This window comes from Papio anubis, chromosome 8 (assembly GCF_008728515.1).
Source record: "Papio anubis isolate 15944 chromosome 8, Panubis1.0, whole genome shotgun sequence".
Classification (NCBI taxonomy): Eukaryota; Metazoa; Chordata; class Mammalia; order Primates; family Cercopithecidae; genus Papio; species Papio anubis.
Window position 1 is genome coordinate 69,722,281 of NC_044983.1, and position 13,636 is coordinate 69,735,916.

Sequence of the window (13,636 nt, forward strand, 5' to 3'; positions counted from 1 at the left end):
CTTCCTTTCTTTTCCCCATTTGAGTTCAGGGGTTCACTCTGTCACCTGGGCTGGAAGTTACTGATGATCAGATCATGATACCTGACCTTATCAGCCTCCTGGGCTCAAGTGATCCTCCTACCATATCAGCCTCTTGGGTGGCCTGGGATACAGGCATGCCACCATTGTGTGTGTGTGTGTGTGTGTGTATTATTGTATTGTATTGTATTGTATGTGCCCATGTATCGTTCTAAAAAGTTACTTCTATGTTTGCCCAGGCTGGTCTCTAAACTTGGGACTATAAAAAAATCATGTGCCACTCTATTTTTAAAAGTTTTTGATGCAGGGTCTCACTCTGTTGCCTAGGCTGGAGTGCAGTGGCCTGATCATGACCTACTGCAGCCTTGACCTCCCCAGGCTCAGGTGATCCTCCCACCTCAGCCTCCCGAGTAGCTGGCACTACAGGCCAGCACCACCATGCCTGGCTAATTTTTCTACTTTGTGTAGAGATAGAGTTTTGCCATGTTGCCCGGGTTGGTCTCAAACTCCTGGGCTCAAGCTATCTGCTCGCCTTAGCCTCCCAAAGTGCTGGGATTACAAGTGTGAGCCAACATACCCAGCCATCATGCATCATTCTTAAGGGCGCAGATACTATGGCTGGCTGAATTTTTATGTCCTGTTTATATACAGATGGAAAAGACTGTATGCTAGTTATTTATTTATTTATTTATTTATTTTTTGAGACGGGGTCTCCCTTTGTCCCTCTGCATTTGAAGCTCACTAGTGCTAGTTAAAAATTGCATGACCTTGGGCAGGTTATTTAAGCTTTTTTCCTTAGTCCCTATCTGTAAGATGGTTATGATATTCAAAGTGTCAGTCATAAGGTTTTGGTGAAGTTTAAATCAATTTCTGTATGTAGTGCATCTGGGACATTATGTGGCACAAACACAAGACACACTATGCATAGTAGACAGAATGGTCCCTCAAAGATACCCACATCCTAAGCCTTGAGTTGTGAATATGTTATGTTACACAGCAAAAGGGACTTTGCAGTTAAAATCAAGGTCATAGGCCTTAAGACATCGATCATCCAGGTGGCACAATCTAATCACATGATCCCTTAGGAGGAGAGGACTTTTGCTGGCTGGCAGCAAAAGCGATGGAGCAGAAAGAGAAGTCAGATTCCAAGTATGAGAAGCTTTTACATGAGCACTGCCAGCCCTAAGATGTAGGAGGCCATGTGGCCATCTGCAAGGACTGGCCCCTTTTGGCTCTCTGAGCAGCATGATGGTGGTTGGCAAGAATAAGTGCTTTACAAAAAGCAGCAAAAAGGAAGCCAAGAAGAAAGTGGTTGACAACATTTTCTAAGAAGATTGGTACAATGTGAAAGCACCAGCTATGTTCAATGTAAGAAATATTGGTAGAACACTAGTCCCAGGGACACAAGGAACCAACACTCATCTGTTGGCCTCAAGGGTTGTGATATTGAGGTAAGCCTTGCTGAGGTGGAGAATGATGAAGCTGCATTTAGAAAATTCAGACTAATTACTGAGAATGTTCAGGGTAAAATCCACCTGCCCAGCTTTCATGGCATGAATCTTATCCATGACAAAATATATTCCATGGTAGTTCATGACTGAAGCTCATATTGATGTTCAGGCTACCTGTGGTTACTTGCTTCATTTGTTCTGTGTGACCCAGCAATCGGTTTGCATTACGTTTATGCTCAGCACCAACAGGTCTGACAAATCTGGAAGAAGATGATGGAAATCATGATCCCAGAGGTGCAGACAGATGTCTTAAAAGAGACAATCAATAAATTGATTTTAGACAGCACTACAAAGACATAGAAAGCCTTGCCAGTCTAGTTACCCTAAGGTCTGTCCATAAGGTCTTCATTAGAAAAGTAAACATGCTAAAAAAGCCCAAGTTTGAATTGAGAAAACTCAGGGAGCTTCATGGTGAAGGGAGCAGTTCTGGAAAAGCTACTGGGGATGAGACAGGTGGGAAAGTTGAACGAGCAGTTATATGTGAGCCACCAGTTCAAGAACCTGTTTAATATTTAGACTTTTCACGATGACAAAAGTCTTGCTTGTTGTGTGTGAGGAGGAGAATTGGAGACAGTCCCCTAGGAGCTAAAGGCAACACTGGCTGGCAGTCAGTGAGGAAACAGGGGCCTGAATAAGTTTGGAAGTGGATTTTCCCCCTAAGGCTTCCAGAGAAGTGTACGGGCTGGTGGACAACTTGATTTTGTCCTTGTAAGACTCTGAGTGTGGAACTAGTTGAGCTCAATGGATTTCTGACCCATAGAACTGTGAGGTAATAAGTCGGTGTTGTTTTAAGCTGCTAGTTTTGTGGTAACTTGTTATGGCAGCGATAGACAACTAAGTTATTATGTAAGCATTAGCGTTATATAGTAGCATCATCATCACTTCCATTTGCCCCAAGCACAGACTCCTAGCTAACAAAAATGGCAGAGATCAGAAGGAGAGAGTTTGTATGCAGAAAGGCTGTCTTGGAAAATACATCATGTAGTTTCAGCTTCTTGAAGATTAAATCACACTCTTCATACAGACAGTGATTTCACATAGCGCACCTTTCCTCTTGCAACACTAAAGAATTGAACATGCATATCTCCTCAGCAGTCGCCATTTTCTAAGGCTATGTTGGGAAGCTCTCCTACCTTTGATGGCCTCAAAAGAAGCCTGCAGGCTTTTAAAACTTTTGGGATTTTACCATTGATTACTCTGGGGATTATGACACTTTAACACAAATGGCAAACATATAGAGATTACAAAGTTTACAAAATATCATAATGTTTTTATAAATGTTACCTTAATGTGTATTGGATAATCCTTCTCAGAAGGTAACTGGAAGGTCATTTAAATTTGATTATTTTTTCACTTTTAGAAAAAGAATATGCTGACTCTTTTATTCTAAGAAAGCCCTCAGAGGCTCTTCAAACAGAGCAATGTCTCATATAGGTGACTGACATTTCTGAGGAACTCTGGAATAGGCCCAATTTCACTGTCCCCTGCCACACAGAAATCATGGTTGTTTGGGCATATCTTCACACTCCCACTTAGGTTTCTCTCATCCTGCTAAGGCTTTCTTTAGGTCATTGATACGGATCAGTTTTGATTTTAGTGGTCTGAACTCATTAAATGGCAACTGGGTGGCCAGGCTCACACGTGCAATTTTACTCTAATAGCTTAATTTCCTTTTACGTTTTATTCTCTGTTAAAGTAATCCAGGGGATGAGGTGTTAGCATAAGTTATGCTTCAGTATAAATATGTGGAATGGAAGGCATAGAAAAGGGCAGTGAACATCTGTAGGGTAGAAAAGGGCTCCAGCTAGAGGTGAAAACATGCATTCACTTTTTGGGATTCAGCCTGCCATGATTACCTTCTTAGGCCATCAATACTTCGTGAGCCTAAGGACAGTTAGTAGTCCTGTTTGAAGAGGATACTTCCCCAGGTCTAGGCTTGAACAAATATGCCTGGGAGACTCCTATGACTCTAGCAAATTAGGTAGATGTTTCAAGCAACACTAGGACAGCCTTTCTTTTGATCCCTTGTAAGAGTGGAAAAAAAACCCCAAAAACTAAAATATTACAACACAGATTATGCTGAACACATTCCCGTTATCTTCCAGGGTGGTCCATTAAAATGAATTTCCATTTTATTTGTTTCATGATAGTTTTAATTATATTAAGCTGATCCAGAGGAAACTTCTGGATTATAACTTTGATTTCTACCTTAAGCCTAAACTTTCTGCTACTCATGAACTTCAGTTTTTGAAAATATCACCCATTGCAAAACCTTTATGGAGAAAAATTTAGGTTTACTAGAGAATATATTAGTCAGGGTTCTCCAGAGAAACAGAAGCAAAAGGATACTGATATATCTACACCCATCTATCTATCTAGAAAGACTTTTTTTTTTTTTTTTTTTTTGAGACAGAGTCTTGCTTTGTTGCCCAAGCTGGAGTGCAGTGGCGTGATCTTGGCTCACTGCAAACTCTACCTCCTGGGCTCAAATGATTATCCTGCCTCAGCCTCCAGAGTAGCTGGGATTAAAGGCATGTGCCATGGCGCCCGGCTAATTCTTGTATTTTAAGTAGAGACGGGGTTTCATCATGTTGGCCAGGCTGGTCTTGAACTTCTGACCTCAGGAGATCCACCTGCCTCAGCCTCCCAAAGTGCTGGGATTACAGGTGTGAGCCACCATGCCCGGCTGAAAGAGATTTATTATAAGATATTGGCTTATGCAGTTATACAGAATGAAAAGTCCCACAGTTTGCTGTCTGCAAGATGGAAACCTAGTGACATAGTTCAAGGTCTGAGAACCAGCAGCGCCAAGGGTCGAGAACTGATGTTTTAGCTCAAGCAGTCAAGCAGAGAGAGGATTAATCCAAACTTCCTCCACCTTCTTGTTCTATTTAGGCCTTCCATGGATTGAATGATGTCCACCCACATTGGGGAAGGCCATCATCTTTACTCAGTCCACCAATTCGAATACTAACCTCTTCTGGAAACACCCTTGTAGACACACCCAGCAATAGTGTTTAATCAGATATTTGGGCATCCTGTGGCCCAGGCAAATTGGTACATAAAATTAACTATCACAAAGGATATGAAAGAAGAGCTGAAGAAATGAAGAAATCTAACATATTTATGGAAGCAAATGCTTGATAGAAAGATATGAATTCTCCATAAATTAAATTATGAATTTAATGCAGTTCTAATCAATATCCCAACATTATTGTGTGGAACTTAACAAACAGATTCTAAGAACTTCTAGCCAAGACATTCTAAAAAAGAAGCAGGAGGTGGGGATTTCTCTATCAGATATAAAGACATTTTTAAAAAGTTATATAAATAAAACGGTACTATTGACACAGAATAGACAATGAGATCTGGGAACAGATGATATTTATAGGAACTTTCCATATACCAGTTGGAAAAGGGTAAATTCAATAAATGGCGTTGCCAAAATTCACCTTCCTTATGGAAAAAAAATAAAATGAAATGTCTAATTCACATTTTTTAGTAGTTAAATTTTCAAAAAAGTTAAATTTCAAATGGATTTAAAGACTAATGTGAAAAGCAAAACTTCAAAACTATTATACAAAAATCTACTTAAAACTATTAGGAGAACAGCTTTATGATCTCAGGGCAAAATATTAGGCATACAAGACACAAACAACAAAAGTATAAAATTAAAAAAAAGATAAATTTTGTTACATCAAAAACTTCAAACTTTGCTTGGGTGTAGTGGCTCATGCCTGTCATCCCAGCACTTTGGGAGGCTGAGGCAGGTGGATCACTTGAGCTCAGGAGTTTGAGACCAGCCTGGGCAACATGGTGAAACCTCGTCTCTACTAAAAATACAAAAATTAGCTGTGCATGGTGGTGTGCACGAGTGGTCCCAGCTATTCAGGGGGCTGAGGTGAGAGGATGGCTTGAGCCCAGGAGGCAGAGGTTGCAGTGAGCAAGGATCATGCCACTGCACTCCGCCCTGGGGGAGAGAGCCAGACCTTGTCTCAAACAACAAGAACAACAACAATGAAAAAACTTCCAACTTTTATTGTCAAAAGAAAAAAACACCATTAACAAAGGTAAAAGTTAAGTGTCTGTCTGAGAGGTGTTTTCAGTTACCATAACAAACAATTGATATCCGGAAAATGTTTCTTAAAATTTTATAAATCAATTAGCAAAGTTACAAAAAATCTAACGGGATAGGCAATAGGCCATTCTTAACCTTCAGGTCTTGGCTTAAAATTCACTGCCTATCAGAACTCTGACTTTCAGTTGGGGTAATTATATCACAACACTTTTCACTCCGAAATCATTTTTCCTTGTTGAGCAACTAGACAGTAAGCTCCTAGAGAGGAGGGAACGAATCTGGGGTGTTTTTTTCTCTCCACTTTTGAGTCTCAGTTTCTTGCACATAATACGTGTTCGATAAATACATGTTGCAAGACTGATGGAATAAATGAATAAACCTGAGTCCCTCCTTGACCCTTGTGTACTGCGCAGGCATAGCCCTGTCTTTGCTGTGCAAATCTAGGGGGTAGATGTTGGAACTCCACAACCAAATTCATTTCAGGTAGTAAGCTGAGGGGTAGTCTGGTCACTCCTTGCCCTCAGGTTTTCTCCTCTAGCTTAGAAGATTATGTTTCCTCAGGAAAAGTAAATTGATCTACTTGTTTAACACTTGGGGTAATTCCAGGCCCACGTGGTCCTTCCAAACCTCTTTCTGGTAATCCAGTTTTCCAGTTGCCGTGGCAGGTTCTGAGCTTTGTTATTTGCTATCAAAAATACCATCCCTACTCAAGAATGACAAAATGTTGAGCATTTCTATATCTTTGTGTCCTGGAGAATGGACCTCTGTTTGTGTTCAGAGATATAATGCTATGTATTTTTTTCTACTGCTTGTAGGATGAAGGCCAAATTCCTTGGCATGCCAAATCAAGCCCTTCAAGGATCTGGCCTGCTCCCTTCTCTAGGCTCCTGTGACAACTGATCGCTGTTATAGACTGAATGTTTGTGTCCCTTCCCGGTTTAAAATGTTGAAACCATAACCTCCAATGTGATGGTTTTAGGAGGTGGTGCCTTTGGGAGGTAATTAGGTCTTGAAGGTGGAGCCCTCATGTGAATAGGATTAATGGCCACTATAAGAAGACACTTGTAGAGCTTGTTTCCTCTCTCTCTGCTCCCCAGCACACTGGAACAAAACAAGATGACTGTCTGCTTTGCAGAAAGAGGGCTGTCACCAGACACTAGATGTTCACTTTGATCTTTGACTTCTCAGTCTCTAGAATTGAGAGAAATATGTTTCTTAACAGAAATGAATGTTTGGGGGATGGAGGAAGAAATAAGGAGATGGTCAAAGGGTACAAAGTTTCAGTTAGACAGCAGGAATAAGTGTGTGAGATTTGTTGCACAGTAGGGTGACTATGGTTAATTATAATGTAGATTTCAAAGTTGCTAAGATAGTAAATTTCTAATGTCTCACCACAAAAAGTGATAAGTCGAATTTTTTTTTTTTTAGAAAAAGAGGATATAGAAAAATGGGCAGCGAAAGTCTATGTTTTATTATTCAGATATTCAGGTAAAACCTTAGTTGTGCATCTTCAACTTTTCTTATATTGTCAAATTGCTCTCCAGAATGGTTGCCCCAATTTATACTAACACCAGCAAACCACAAAAACTCTCATGTTCTACATCTTTGCTAACATTTAATATTGACAGAGCAATTCCTAGGGGAAGGGTAGAGGGAGGGAGAGGATTTTTCTGTATGTATTTTGTTGTTTATTCTTTAAACTTTTGGATTGAAGTACAGTGTACACACAAAAAAGTGCTCCAATCAGACATGTACTTTTTGGTAAATTATTGCAAAATGAGCATGCCCAAGTAACCACTACTCAAGCTAAGAACTGATACTTTTTGCCAATTTTATGGGTAACAAATGGTATCTCACTTTGCTTTTAATTGTTTCCCTGATTTATAGTGAGGCTGAGCTTCCTATTTGACATTCAGATTTACTCTTCTGTAAATTAATAACAGCAGGTAATATTTCTCAGATGAACTGGTGGCCAGGTACTCTTTTAGTATCTTTTTTTTTCCTTTAATTTTTATTTTTAGTTCTGGGATACATGTGCAGGTTTATTATACAGGTAAATGTGTACCATGGTGGTTTGCTGCACCTATGAACCCATTCACCTATGTATTAAGCCCAGCATACATTAACTATTTTTCCTAATGCTCTCCCTCCCTCCACCCCACCCCTGGACAGGCCCCAGTGTGTGTTGTTCCCCTCCCTGTGTCCATGTGTTCTCAATGTTCAGCTCCCACTTATAAGTGAGAACATGCGGTCTTTGGTTTTCTGTTCCTGCATTAGTTTGCTGAGGATAACGGCTTCCAGCTTCATCCATGTCTCTGCAAAGGACATGATCTCATTCCTTTTTATGGCTGCATAGTATTCTATGGTGTATATATACCACATTTTCTTTAACCAGTCTATTGTTGATGGGCATTTGGGTTGATTCCCTGTCTTTTAGTATCTTTAGTTGTATCAACTCAATCCGTATCAACTCAGTCCTCACAGTGGTCCTATGTGGTATGTTGCTAATATCCCTAGTTTACAGATGAGTAAAATGAGGCAGTCACATGACTAGTCACCGGCCATAGTCATATGGTTAGTTAGTGTTGAAGCCAGAATTTGAATTTGGACAGTCTGGCTCAGATCTTGTGCTCTTAGTCACTATGTTATTAATGTACAACTTCTTGCATTAGTTATCTATAATAGCATAACACATTACCACTAAGCTTAGCAGCTCAATGCAGCAAAAATTTAACTCATAACTTCTGAGTATCAGAAATCTTGGAGTGTCTCAGCTATGTCATTCTGTATCAAGATCTCTCATAAAATTGAAGTCAAGATGTCAGCTGGGTTATCTGAAGGCTTGACTGGGGCATAGAATCTGCTTCCAAGATGGCTGACTCATATGGCTATTGGCTGAAGGTCTCAGTTCCTTGTCACATGGACTAACCCATAGGGCTGCTTGAGTGTCCTCATGACATAGTGGTGAGCTTATTCCAGTGTAAGTAATTCAAGAGTGAGCAAGGAGGAAGCCATGATCCCTTATATGACTTATTAGAAATCACACATATTATCTTGTTTCCATCTTATTCTACTTGTTAAATTTGTTACTAAATCCAGATCATACTCAAGGAGAGGAGAATTAGCTCTGCTTTTTGAAGGGAATATGGACAGAATTTGTTGACATTTTAAAAACCACCACCTATATATTGATGATCCCCTTGTGTTTTAAAAAAATTTGTCCTGTGGTATTTTTTGTGTATTCTGGACAATCATTTTTATTGGATATTTGAATTACAAATATTTTCTCCCAGTCTGTGGCAGTCCCACTGAGATTGTGATTGGAACTGCAATAAATTCACATCTGTTCACTTAGAAGGAAACTAATAGCCTTACAACGTTAAGTTTTTCTATATATGATTATATCTATCTATTTAGATCTATGATGCACTTTATAAAATTTATGATTTTCTTCATAAAGATCCTGTACATCTTTTGTAAAATTTGTTCCTAATTATTCTTAAAATTTATATTTTCCAACCTTCTTTGCTATAGTGTAAGAATGTAACAAATACTTGAACATTAAGTTTATGAGCAGCCTCTTTTGCTGTGCTCTTATTAAATTTTTGTCTTGTCAAATTTTGGATTGTCTCTACAGTCAATTAGATTGACTGTAAATATGGACAGTTTAGTTTAATCCATATATTGCAGCTTAGGGAAAATAAGTATTTACTAAGAGAGATTCTGGCACAAGTGTATAAGGAGCCATTAAAATAATTTATAGTAGCCTTTGTTTCCAGCCAAGAAAAGGCAAAGAAACAAACAAAAACCAAACAACCAAAAAACCAACATAAAAACCAAAACAAGAAACAAAAGGCTGATAATGATGACAATGTCCATTAACAAGAGAATGAATGACTAAATTATGATATAGTCATTCAATAAAAAATTATACGGCAGTGAAAATGAATAAATAAACCTATATATGTAATATAGATTGGATATTTGTCCCCTCCAAATCTCATGTTAAAATGTGATCCCCAGTGTTGGAGGTGGGGCCTAGTGGGAGGTGTTTGAGTCATGGGAGGTGGATTCCTCATAAATGGCTTGGTGTCATCCTCATCCTTAAGAGAGTACCCACTCTATTAGATCACAAGAGAGCTGATTGTTTATTTTAAAAAATTGTTTATTTATTTTTTCACCAGTCAACTTTAAGATTCAGAGAGCTGGTATTTTAAAAGTACGTGGCACCCCCTCCCCACTTTTACTCCTTCTCTGGCCATGTCATATGTGAGCTCCCCTTCCTCTACCAGTATTGGAAGCTCCCTGAAGCCTTCACCGGAAGCAGATGGTGGTGCCAGGCTTCCTGTACAGCCTGCAGAACTGGGAGCCCAATAAACCTCTTTTCTCCATAAATTACCCAGCCTCTGGTGTTCCTTTATAGCAATACAAAATAGACAGATACAATGTATCAACATGGCTAAGTCTCAAAAATGCAAAAAGTGAGAAAAATGTAAATCACAGAAGAATACACATACTATAACAACACTAATAACATGTTTAAAATATGAAGTAATATTGTACATTGTATGCTCTACATAAGCTGTACATTAGTGTGAAGGATAAGAACTTGTTAGGGGTACAGGTTTGGTGAAGAAAATGTTACTGGGAGTGTAAACCAAAAACAAAATTCTAAGCCCCCAGCTGACTGAATGGACCCCCTGTGGTCCAAGTGAAACCTGAAAAACTGAATTTCCAACCATGATGGGAAGAGAGATCTGACATGCCTCATCATACTCGCTCCCTTTTGGAGTTTAGGCACAACAGACCAGCATTAACCTAAAAATAGAGATCATAAGACTGACAAAACAGACTATCTGTGACAATAAGATACCAAATTCCAACTTGACTCTGGTATAGCATAACATGAGATAGTAAGCCCTGGAGGAAATCAAAATATTTTACACCCAAATATATTTCTTTGGCATATTTTTAAATGGCTCTGCAAAGCTGTCTTTTGTGGGGGAAATTTGCATATGTAGAAAATTTCCTTCCCTTTCTAGTTCTTTTTTTTTTTTTTTTTTTTTTTGTGAGACGAGGTTTCACTCTGTCGCCCAGACTGGAGTGCAGTGGTGCTATCTCGGCTCACTGCAGCCTCTATCTCCTACGTTCAAGTGATCCTCCTACCTCAGCTTCCCAAGTAGCTGGGATTAGTAGAGGTATGCTCTACCATGCCCTGCTAATTTTTTGTAGAGTTGGGGTTTTACCCTGTAGCCCTGGGCTTGAACTCCTGGGCTCAAGCAATCCTCCTGCCTTGGCCTTCCAAAGTGCTGGGATTATGGGCATAAGTCACTATGTCCAGCCCCTTTCTAGGTCTTTTTTGTATCTAGCAAAAATTTAACTAAGAGTCTGACACCTTTTAAGGTCTGAAAAGAGACATTTACCATCCATTTTCTCTGAAGCCTGCCATTTAGAGACTTCATCTATGTAACAAGAACTTTGGCTTCTACAACTGCCCTTATCTTAACTCAAGCATTTCTGCATTTCTTTCTACTGACTTCAACTCCTTTTTTTTTTTTTTTTTTGAGACAGGGTCTTGCTCTGTCACCCAGGTTAAAGCACAGTCATGCAAATACAGCTCACTGCAGCCTTGACCTCCCTGGCTCAAGTGACCCTTCCGCCTCAACCTCTTGAGTAGCTGGGACCATAGGTGCATGCCAACCAGCCAGGCTAATTTTTCTAGAGATGGGGTTTTGCCATTTTGCTCAAGCTTGTCTTGAACTCCTGGGTTCAAGCAGTCCTTCCACCTCAGCCTCCCAAAGTGCTGGGATTACAAGCATAAGCCACTGTGCCCAGCCATGACTTCAACTCTTTACACAAAGCTTAACTCATAACCAGTTGCTCCTCAGAAAATCTTTGAATCCACCAATGACCTGTAAGATCCCATTTCTAGATGTCTCACCTTTCTGGGCCAAACCAATGTATACCTTACATGTAATGATTTATGTCTTTGCCTGTAAATTCTGTCTCCTGAAAATGTATAAAACCAAGCTATAACCTGATTACTGCAGGCACACATTCTCAGGACCTTTTGAGACTGTTTCCCAGGTCATAGTCACTCATATTGACTCAGAATAAACCTCTTTAAATATTTTTACAGAGCCTTTTCATCAACAGGCTTCAGCTGTATTTGCACTGTATTTCTTGTAGGTGTGCACATGAGTTTTGGTTGTATTATTCTTATACCTTATTCTAAGAGATCACATAAGGAAAAGAAATAAAAGAGTTTCACAAGTTGTAAAGTATTATGCAAACATGAGTAGTTATTGAAGCACAAAGACTTATCCTGTGGGTTTTGTAGTGAGGTTATTTGAATTCAAATTCTGGTGCTCCCCCACTTATTATGTAAACTTGACCAAGCTCTATAACTTCTCCATGCCTTGGTTTCCTCATCTGTAAATGAAAATTTCTAACATTACTTATCCATTGGGACAACTGAGATGATAAAGAAGACAGAGTGTATATAAATCACTTAACCCACTTAGCATTGCATTACAGTAGCTATTAAGACAATCTTCACAGCTGAGACAGAAACACATTTCTGAGGCATTTAAATTAAAAGGGGAACATTCTGCCATAGTCTGGTAATGGAGGAATGCTCTTGGAGTTGAATGCAAGCCCCTGAATTATACTGGTGAGTACAGAGGTGAAACTGTTAACATGTTATACATGGCACACTTTGGACATGCAGGACAATTCAAATGTATCTGGACATTCTATGTCTTTATTTGCTAGATCTGGCAACCTTGTATGTGAGGGAAGAGTACCATCTTAGTCTGGGTTGCTATAACAAAATACCTTAGACTGGATAATTTATAAATAATAGACATTTATTTCTCATAATTCTGGAGGCTGGGAAGTTCAAGACCAATGCACCAGCAGATTCAGTTTCTGGTGAGGGCTCACTTTTGGCTTCACAGATGGCACCTCTTGCTGTGTCCTCATATGGCAGAAGGGGTAGTGGTAGAAGAGACCAGCAGAATCCCTCCAGTCTTTTTATAAGGACACTAATCCCATTCATAAGGATGGAGTCCTCATGACCTACTCACCTCCTGAAGGCCCCACATCTTAATATTTTTGCACTGAAGATTAAGTTTCAGCATGAATTTTGGAGGGACACAAACACTCAAATCATAGCTGACACCCCAAGCAGAGGACTCACATGTGCAAAGGTGTGGAGACATGATGGATAAAGGTGTCTTTGGGGATTATTAAGGAATTCAGTATGATGGTAGGATAACATGGGTGTAAGGGAAGCAGGTATGCATATGTATTTTGTGGGGGATGGGTGTGGAGAGAAGAAGTATAAAATAAAGCTGAAAAAATAGGTAGCATCTAGGCTTAAAGACTTATATTGAGGATTTGTGCTTTAACCTATCAGCATTGGTGAGACATTGACAGACTGCAGCAGGGAAGAAATAGGAGCAGATTTGTGTTTTTAAAGATTTACCTGGAGGAAGGATGGACCCAAGGCAAGAGACTGGAGGCAGGTGGACCAGCAGCTACAATCTAGTCAAGCTAGGATGAAGGTGTCAACCTAAACAGAGGGAGATTCTCCAAAGATAATATCCAAATATTTATCCAAAGATTTATTTGGGAGTGCTCAGGGTATCTGCAAATGCAGAATGTGTGGGCTTTGGGGATCACATCTGTCCAAAGAGGTTCAGGCAGGGGGAAGCTTTTAAAGGCAAAAGAGAGAAGTACAGGTAATTTGTTTTGAAACAAAGAGAACAATGGTTACAGGGGCTCATCACAGGAGTTGACACTAGTTCTTTAGTGGAGACAGTGTGTCAGGCAAGTGTTCTTGTGCACCCCGCTAGCTGTCCTTGTGACTTATGTAGCAAGCTGCAGTTTGGAAAGTCCTTGGCAAAAGTTTTGGTTCCAGGCATATGTGCATAAAGCCCTTCAGAGAGTCTTTGTAATAGGTACATGTGCATGACAGCCTTCCCTTCTTAACCTCCCAGCTTTATTTATTTTTTTGAGACAGAGT

General features: G+C 39.7%; 1 protein-coding gene and 1 pseudogene across 1 annotated transcript in view; both read left to right on the top strand.

Moving 5' to 3' along the window:
• Positions 1-13,636, top strand: part of LY96 (lymphocyte antigen 96) — a 113,063-nt gene that overhangs the window by 63,628 nt on the left and 35,799 nt on the right. The window lies entirely within an intron of this gene.
• LOC108587260 lies at positions 501-3,921 on the top strand (annotated as a pseudogene).